Source organism: Maylandia zebra, linkage group LG14 (assembly GCF_041146795.1).
Source record: "Maylandia zebra isolate NMK-2024a linkage group LG14, Mzebra_GT3a, whole genome shotgun sequence".
Classification (NCBI taxonomy): Eukaryota; Metazoa; Chordata; class Actinopteri; order Cichliformes; family Cichlidae; genus Maylandia; species Maylandia zebra.
In genome coordinates, this window is record NC_135180.1 from 29,875,035 (window position 1) to 29,884,705 (window position 9,671).

Here is a 9,671-nt window from a genome sequence, read left to right on the forward strand (position 1 = left end):
GGGGCCAAAATTAAGACATACTCATAAAACAGCCAAAAAAGGTTAGGAGTATCATGTGGTTGTTTCTGTCCTGGATGCAATTTCCTCTTTATCATCAAACAGATTTCATGTTGGGCAATAATTATAAAAGTAATGTGCAGATCTGTAGTCCTGTACCACTCCATCATTTTCGCTATGCAACCTGAAATCAGCAAATTGTAGTGCAAGAGGATAGAAAGAAAAAAAATCTTTGTTTGTTTGTTTGTTTTTCTAAAGAACTGAAGAATCTTTGTAACGCAAGTAATCATTGAATTATAACTGTAATCTAATTGCTGGATTTTGTAAAGTAATGCATTACATTACTGTGTTACTGAAAAATATTAATTACAGTAACTGTGTGTAATGCATTAAGATTGGCATTTGCACATGTTCGTTAATTTGCATACCTTTCTTCTTGAAGTCATGTTTATCTGCTAGTATCATTGTTATGTCATCTGTCCTGCCAGTATTAGGCTGCTCTATCTTAACCTGTGGTTAAGTTCCAGTTACCCAAACTGATTTCCTTTACATAAACATATCCAATCAAAACCTTTAATTAAATTATTTGATAACTGGTATCATGAAAAATATTCCACTGAGAGACTAGAGACTTGCTAAGAGGAAAAAGAAAGCAGAGGACTTGAGACAGAAGCAGAGTTATTAGCCAAGGCATTTTGTAAAAATCTGACAGTTTGGAAAATACCGGGCACACAGATGGATAGCAAAGAAGTAGATTATGCTGCAGGAGCTGTTTGTGAAGAACATTCTGAACATTTGAGTTTATATCACTGTGAACTCTTATCAAAACTTCACTGACCACAGCCTCTGCTTTGCACTAAGCTACAAACTTTTATAACCCACAGATCTGTTTGTATGAGGCTTTACGGTTCCCTTCTTTTGCTGTGCTCCAGATATATTCATTTGCACAAAACAAGGGGGTCTGTAAGGTGATGGGAGGTGGGAGAAGACATCTAGTGAATACTATTGCTCTGATTCATCTGCAATATGTTAGGTCACTATATGACGAATTCAGGGTTTCGGCATAAGTGGGAGTGAATACTGTGCCAAAATAAAAAAGGCCATTTAGGTGATTTCTTGTGAAAGTAACTCTCTAAACATATCTAATGATGACAGTGTAAAGTTCCTGACATTTTAACTCATCCCTCAGATAATATCCATCTATACATCTTTTTTTGCCCTTAAATAAGCAATCCTTTGGCAAAGTTATGTTCATTATCTACCAAAGTGAAGGAATACGGCACTACAATGATTAATGGCTTTGTTGGAGAAGGTGGGCTTGCTCTTTGAGAGATAACCCTTTGTATGTAAAGCAGAATGTGTTATCCATTCAAATAGCCTTATCTAGATACACAGGAGGTGTTCACAGCTCTGCACCGTTGTAATGAGGAGACAGAGAAAGATGCAATAATAAAATGAGAAGCGCAATCCTGCATTACCATATAGATAACCAATACAGTACAAGTGAGTTTGCGATCAATACGTGGGCGTGTTTGCTCCTGTGTAGTGTGAAATACAGAGAAAGCTGTTTTAGTTCTGAGAAAAAAAACACAAAACAGGAAGCGGACAGAGAAATAAGGAATGATCGAACATACTGATAGAAAGCAGAAGCTGCATTTGTTTTAGTGCTGCTCTTTATCTCAGCCACTTGATAGAATACTTCCGTGTTTTGCAGTGCTACAGCATGACTGTGTTGCACCGGCCAAGGCTTTCACTCATTTTGAGAGGCACTTTCAAAGGGGTGATTGGATAACCTTTCCAGTGCACACCTTGGGCTAAATTGTAGTGCATGTTTATTGGAGCAGATCTGCTCCTAAGACCAAGCTCCATAAAACACATAATCCTTTATACTGACACATCCGATTGCAGAGAGCTTGTCAAACGTTTCTGCAATCCATAAAATGTGCTCACAGGGGTTTTTTACGCTGGAGTAAGGATGTATGACTACTATTTACAGTATGCTGACCTCCTGGAAAAACAGTCATGCTGTAGCAAAACACCAAACTTCCTGCTACATAGATCGTTACCTTTATTGGACGTTTTTCTTTTCTAAACTGTTCTTCATGGCACAAGTATGTAAAATGTACTTCAGTTTTCAATATTAAGTCTAGAATACTGCCTTTTGTTCAAACAGTACAAATGACAATAATTCATGAGTAAAGTTCTTTTTACTTCAGGTCCTTTTCATGCAAATCCCAATTATCCGTGATGGAAAGCACCTCCTGCCAAGTAACAAAAAAAAAGGTTTTGTTGCTTTATTGGAACTAATAATGTGATTGATTTGACTTCTTTGTCTCTCAGTCTGAGATGAAGTCATTTAGTTACACAAGGGCGAATGATTTTAAAGGAAAGGATGATAATAATCAAGAGTGCTTCTTTGTCTTTTCTTTTCCCTGATCCTTATGCAGCCGGAAAATCCATCATGACAACTCATTAGAGGAGAACTATGTTTAAGCTTCATTACTGACGGAGCGTTATGATTAACTGTGATTTATCTGTTTCAGCATCTGTTAAAAAATATGATTTACTTCTAAATGGGTGAGGAGAAAATGTTTTAGCGGCTCGTGAAACTGAGGGTTTTTACACGTTGTTTTGAACACCACCTAATTCCTCAAAAGAAAATGCACCGCTGAAACCCACAAATGGAAGAAACAAATAGATGTTTTTGGAAAGGTAAATGCCTTAAACCACAGAGACCCTCCAACTAAGGTTATTTATCTACCCAGTCCACTATGTTGATTAGCAGACAATAGGATGCAGCTCAATTTACTTCTAATTAGGCTTCTAATGTGTGTTATTAAATACATCACCATGTCCCAATTAGAAAACACTGGGGCTATACATCATTTTAATTGATATCCACCTCGGGCCACATGGGCTCACCATATTCCATCAGTGCTCCCAAAATGATCTTTGCTTGTGGAGAGAAGTGGAGCCTTTTTATTGAAGCGCACCCATTGACTTTATGCTGCGTGTGTGTGTGTGTGTGTGTGTGTGTGTGTGTGTGTGTGTGTGTGTGTGTGTGTGTGTGTGTGTGTGTGTACTCTGCTTGATTGTATATATCTGGATTTGTGCATTTTGTGGTTTAAGGGACATTTGAGAATAGCAGTGTGGCTCCTCATTATAAAGCACACATCTCCCATGATACCAATGCGTTCTGTTTATTGAATGGTAATGTGTTAGGGAATGCAAATGCAATCTGCCTCGTGCATTTTGTTCAAGCAATCACACTTAATAAGCTATGGCTGGATGCAGCCAGGCAAAATGAATGTTTTTGATTCAGGTTGGATCATTGGAGATAACCAGAATAAATTCCTGAAACAGAAAATGTGAATGCACCAGATTTCACAACATGATCAGAGTGGTGCAATGAAAGAAGGAGATCCATGATATTAAAGAATCTCTGATTGATATTTTTCCAGTAATAACACATTGCACAGTATCGCCTCTTGCATGAAAAAGAGCCATTAGTTGACTACATTACCCTTGAGATCTGCAAAACATTAGTTTCGGTGCCCTGCGACCCTGACAAGGTCGAGCAGAAGTGGATGGATTGACAGATCATTTTGGTGTTTTGGTTCAATGTTACCAGAGTTATCATGGTCTGGAGGATAGGGGAAAGTAGTTGAAATTCTATTGCAGTTTACTATTGCAATACCACATAATAGCCAGACTGACTAACAGTGTTTAACTAACATGATGGTGATTTTAGCAGTTAAAGCCAGATATTTCCTTCAAGGGTTAACATACAGTAAAAAGAGTATGAATGTTGGACACGCTACCAATATTATTTAGGGCAGTGTTGCACTTTTAGATTGTTTCTCCAGCCACAAATGGTTATAAGAAGTAATAGAAAATAAAAATAGTTAGTTTGCACCAATTTTTGTCACCTGTGGCCTACATAGAAAAGATGAAAAGCAATCACTTGCTATGATGTGTTCTTCTCGCTACTGGTAATATTAAAATATTAAGTTCAGCTTTGATATTCCATGAAATTTGAACTGATATTTTTGTGAGAGAGGAAAAAAAAGTGAAATGTGTTGAATTTAATAGAGCTATAATGAGACTGTATGAACTCTAAGAGTGAAACTAATGTAGTCTGAAAAACCATCAGCACCTTTGCACCTTTCTGGGCCAAGTTAGATTGCATTGTCTGGTTATCAGGGTTGAGGCAGATAAAGCGACTATCGATCAATAGCCATTTCTTATCCTCACCCTTCATCTTTTCTCTATCAAAGGGCAAAAGCTCCTTTCACACGTGATTCTGCCACAGATAACCACATGCTCAGGCCCTCATTCGATCTGTCCCTTTCTGCACTGTTTACTGCCAACCAGCCTCTGAGTGTACATTATGTCTGCCAGCCTACCACTCACTCAGTGGGAGGGCACAGGATTCATGTTTATTATGGACTCTCTGCTTCTTTGTTTTTGATTTTTTTTCTGTCTCAGTCTCTTCGGCAACTGTCTGCATGAGCATCTGTGTGATGTTCAAAGTCTACTCAGGGGTTCTTGTATTTGGTGTGGGCCTTCTGTGAGAGGGATGTGAGAATGCAAATGTGCTCAAGCTTAGCTGACAATGATATTTACATGGAAGATCACAGTGTGGAAGAGCAAACATGTCGCTTTTGTTTGAAGAAGGGAACTGAGCGCTGAGGAATACCAAATAAAACATGTTTAGAATGACAAGAGACATTTTAAATTTCATCTAACCCCCACATAAGGGCTGACTGCTAATGCGTTTTGTCTGAAAACTTTTACAAAGTAGACTAATTAGTGTGACAAAACTATTTAAACTCACCAAGAGTAGAGATGTAATGTAGTCAAACCTCCACTAGGACATGAAGGAATCCCCTGTTTCTGTGTTCATTATGTTTTATTTACTGAGGAAGCTGTGCTTTGATCATCATAATTGAAAAACCCTCACTGACCTCTTCCACATCCTCAAAGTACCATTTTAACAGGAACTGCTTTTAGCAGTCTTTACATCTGGCCTTTTGCATGCCAGTGAAAAGTACACTACAAAAAAAAATCTTCATAATTAAAAGAAAACTTTTTTTAAGTGAGCTGTTTAATCACATAGACAGTATTTTCAGAAATGCAAGCTTCAGTTTTATATTTCCTTTATTTAGAGAGTTTGTTTTTCAGTTACTGCAGTGGCTTGTGGTGTGGCATTCAGGAATGTTTAATTTGTGGTGACTTGTTCTTTACACAAAAATATTCAGTCATGTTTAATCCTTCACTGCACAGATTAATTTGGTAGTTGACATGTTTTCTCAGACATGCGACTTAAAAGTTCCTTTTATGTCCGCCGGGCTTTTAAAGCTGTGTTATAATAACAGGACTGGCTGGAAAATTGATATGACTGAAGAGATATGCCCACAATAAATGGCAAACAGTTTAATGAGACACAGCAGAGTTATTGAGGGGTTTGTTGGGTCAATGAGAAGGTGAAGAGAGAATGGGAGAGGCTGCTGAGTCATTGCCACTAAACAAGTGAGTTGTACCTCAGTTACATGACTTATTGGTCATCTGTTCTCACATTTTGCTTATTGGTAAACAATGTTTACAGTAACCGAAAATAAATAAGTTGATGAACAAAAATGGGATTTTAAGTGAAGAAAATCATTTAAATTATTCCTGCCATTTTTCTTTTCTTAGAGAAGAGAAGCTTTCTCCTGGTAATCCTTCAAACCAAACCATTCTTGTTCAATCTTTTTCTAATTGTACTGTCATGAATTTGAACATCTAACATGCTAACTGAGGCCTGAAGAATCTGAGATGTAACTTAGGCATTGCACTGTCTGACCTTATGGTGAATTTTCAGGGAAGCCCAGTCCTGGGAGGATTGTGGCAAACGCTCCAGACAAGCAAACTCAGAAAATCTCTGCTTTTTTAGAGGTGATGAAAGTCAATTAATCATTTGATTAGCAACACCTGACTGCTATTTACCCTTTAATTTCTATGGCAGCTGTAGAGGTATACGTAGTTTTTCATGGAGTCCTGTGAAAACTGATATATATAGATGGATAGAGAGAGAGAGAGAGAGAGAGAGAGAGAGAGATAGATAGATAGATAGATAGATAGAGATATATATATATATAGAGAGAGATAGATATATTAAAAAAAAACACCCAGCACGCCCCTGCGAGCGGTTTATCCTTCAAGCTCAGGTCCTCTACCAGAGGCCTGGGGGCTTGAGGGTCCTGCGCAGTATCTTAGCTGTTCCCAGGACTGCGCTCTTCTGGACAGAGATCTCCGATGTTATTCCCGGGATCTGCTGGAGCCACTCGCCTAGCTTGGGAGTCACCGCACCTAGTGCTCCGATTACCACGGGGACCACCGTTACCTTCACCCTCCACATCCTCTCGAGCTCTTCTCTGAGCCCTTGGTATTTCTCCAGCTTCTCGTGTTCCTTCTTCCTGATATTGCTGTCATTCTGAACCGCTACATCGATCACTACGGCCGTCTTCCTCTGTTTGTCTACCACCACTATGTCTGGTTGGTTAGCCACCACCATTTTGTCCGTCTGTATCTGGAAGTCCCACAGGATCTTAGCTCGGTCATTCTCCACCACCCTTGGGGGCATCTCCCATTTTGACCTCGGGACTTCCAGGTTATACTCGGCACAGATGTTCCTGTACACTATGCCGGCCACTTGGTTATGGCGTTCCATGTATGCCTTGCCTGCTAGCATCTTGCACCCTGCTGTTATGTACTGGATTGTCTCTGGGGCATCTTTACAAAGCCTGCACCTGGGGTCTTGCCTGGTGTGATAGACCCCAGCCTCTATGGATCTTGTGCTCAGAGCTTGTTCTTGTGCTGCCATGATTAGTGCCTCTGTGCTGTCTTTCAGTCCAGCTTTGTCCAGCCACTGGTAGGATTTCTGGATATCAGCCACCTCCTCTATCTGCCGGTGGTACATACCGTGCAGGGGCCTGTCCTTCCATGATGGTTCCTCGTCTCCCTCCTCTTTCTTGGGTTTCTGCTGCCTGAGGTATTCACTGAGCACTCGGTCAGTTGGGGCCATCTTCCCAATGTATTCTTGGATGTTCGTTGTCTCATCCTGGACTGTGGTGCTGACACTCACCAGTCCCCGGCCCCCTTCCTTCTGCTTAGCGTACAGCCTCAGGGTGCTGGACTTGGGGTGAAACCCTCCATGCATGGTAAGGAGCTTGCTTGTCTTGATGTCAGTGGCTTCTATCTCCTCCTTTGGCCAGCCTATTACCCCAGCAGGGTACCTGATCACGGGTGTTGATGGCCCGGATCTTGTTTTTACCATTCAGCTGACTCCTCAGGACTTGCCTGACCCTCTGCAGGTACTTGGTGGTTGCAGCTTTTCTAGCGGCCTCTTCATGGTTCCCATTCGCCAGCGGGATCCCCAAGTACTTGTAACTGTCCTCTATGTCTGCAATGTTGCCTTCTGGTAGTTCAATCCCCTCAGTTCTGACTACCTTCCCTCTCTTTGTTACCATCCGACTACACTTCTCCAGTCCGAACGACATTCCAATGTCATTGCTGTATAGCCTGGTAGTGTGGATCAGTGAATTGATGTCTCGTTAACTCTTGGCATACAGCTTGATGTCATCCATGTACAGGAGGTGGCTGACAACTACTCCGTTCCGTAGTCGGTATCCATAGCCAGTCTTGTTAATGATCTCACTGGGTACATAGCCCCAAGTGCGATAGGAGAAGGATCGTTGAGTGCGAGAGGAACTGACCTGAAAAATAGGATCATGGCCAAGCTTGAAACCTGGATCCCCCGTAGCCGGTTACCAAGATTACGTGAAGTACCTTCAGAAGGTCTGCTAGATGATGTTAATGCAGCACTACGGACAATACCTACAACCACGATTACCGACACTAACAAGCTGATCTACTATATATATATATATATATATATACATACACAGGGAGTGCAGAATTATTAGGCAAATGAGTATTTTGTCCACATCATCCTCTTCATGCATGTTGTCTTACTTCAAGCTGTATAGGCTCGAAAGCCTACTACCAATTAAGCATATTAGGTGATGTGCAACTCTGTAATGAGAAGGGGTGTGGTCTAATGACATCAACACCCTATATCAGGTGTGCATAATTATTAGGCAACTCCCTTTCCTTTGGCAAAATGGGTCAAAAGAAGGACTTGACAGGCTCAGAAAAGTCAAAAATAGTGAGATATCTTGCAGAGGGATGCAGCAGTCTCAAAATTGCAAAGCTTCTGAAGCGTGATCATCGAACAATCAAGCGTTTCATTCAAAATAGTCAACAGGGTCGCAAGAAGCGTGTGGAAAAACCAAGGCGCAAAATAACTGCCCATGAACTGAGAAAAGTCAAGCGTGCAGCTGCCAAGATGCCACTTGCCACCAGTTTGGCCATATTTCAGAGCTGCAACATCACTGGAGTGCCCAAAAGCACAAGGTGTGCAATACTCAGAGACATGGCCAAGGTAAGAAAGGCTGAAAGACGACCACCACTGAACAAGACACACAAGCTGAAACGTCAAGACTGAGCCAAGAAATATCTCAAGACTGGTTTTTCTAAGGTTTTATGGACTGATGAAATGAGAGTGAGTCTTGATGGGCCAGATGGATGGGCCCGTGGCTGGATTGGTAAAGGGCAGAGAGCTCCAGTCCGACTCAGACGTCAGCAAGGTGGAGGTGGAGTACTGGTTTGGGCTGGTATCATCAAAGATGAGCTTGTGGGGCCTTTTCGGGTTGAGGATGGAGTCAAGCTCAACTCCCAGTCCTACTGCCAGTTTCTGGAAGACACCTTCTTCAAGCAGTGGTACAGGAAGAAGTCTGCATCCTTCAAGAAAAACATGATTTTCATGCAGGACAATGCTCCATCACACGCGTCCAAGTACTCCACAGCGTGGCTGGCAAGAAAGGGTATAAAAGAAGAAAAACTAATGACATGGCCTCCTTGTTCACCTGATCTGAACCCCATTGAGAACCTGTGGTCCATCATCAAATGTGAGAGTTACAAGGAGGGAAAACAGTACACCTCTCTGAACAGTGTCTGGGAGGCTGTGGTTGCTGCTGCACGCAATGTTGATGGTGAACAGATCAAAACACTGACAGAATCCATGGATGGCAGGCTTTTGAGTGTCCTTGCAAAGAAAGGTGGCTATATTGGTCGCTGATTTGTTTTTGTTTTGTTTTTGAATGTCAGAAATGTATATTTGTGAATGTGGAGATGTTATATTGGTTTCACTGGTAGAAATAAATAATTGAAATGGGTATATTTGTTTTTTGTTAAGTTGCCTAATAATTATGCACAGTAATAGTCACCTGCACACACAGATATCCCCCTAAAATAGCTAAAACTAAAAACAAACCAAAAACTACTTCCAAAAACACTCAGCTTTGATATTAATGAGTTTTTTGGGTTCAATGAGAACATGGTTGTTGTTCAATAATAAAATTATTCCTCAAAAATACAACTTGCCTAATAATTCTGCACTCCCTGTATCTCTCTCTCTCTCTCTCTCTCTCTCTCTCTCTCTCTCTCTCTCTCTCTCTCTCTCTCTCTCTATCTCTCTCTCTCTCTCTCTCTCTCTCTCTCGATCGATAGATAGATATACACGTGTGTGTATATCTATATTTTTCTAGAGAGAGAAAGAGGTTTTTTCATTG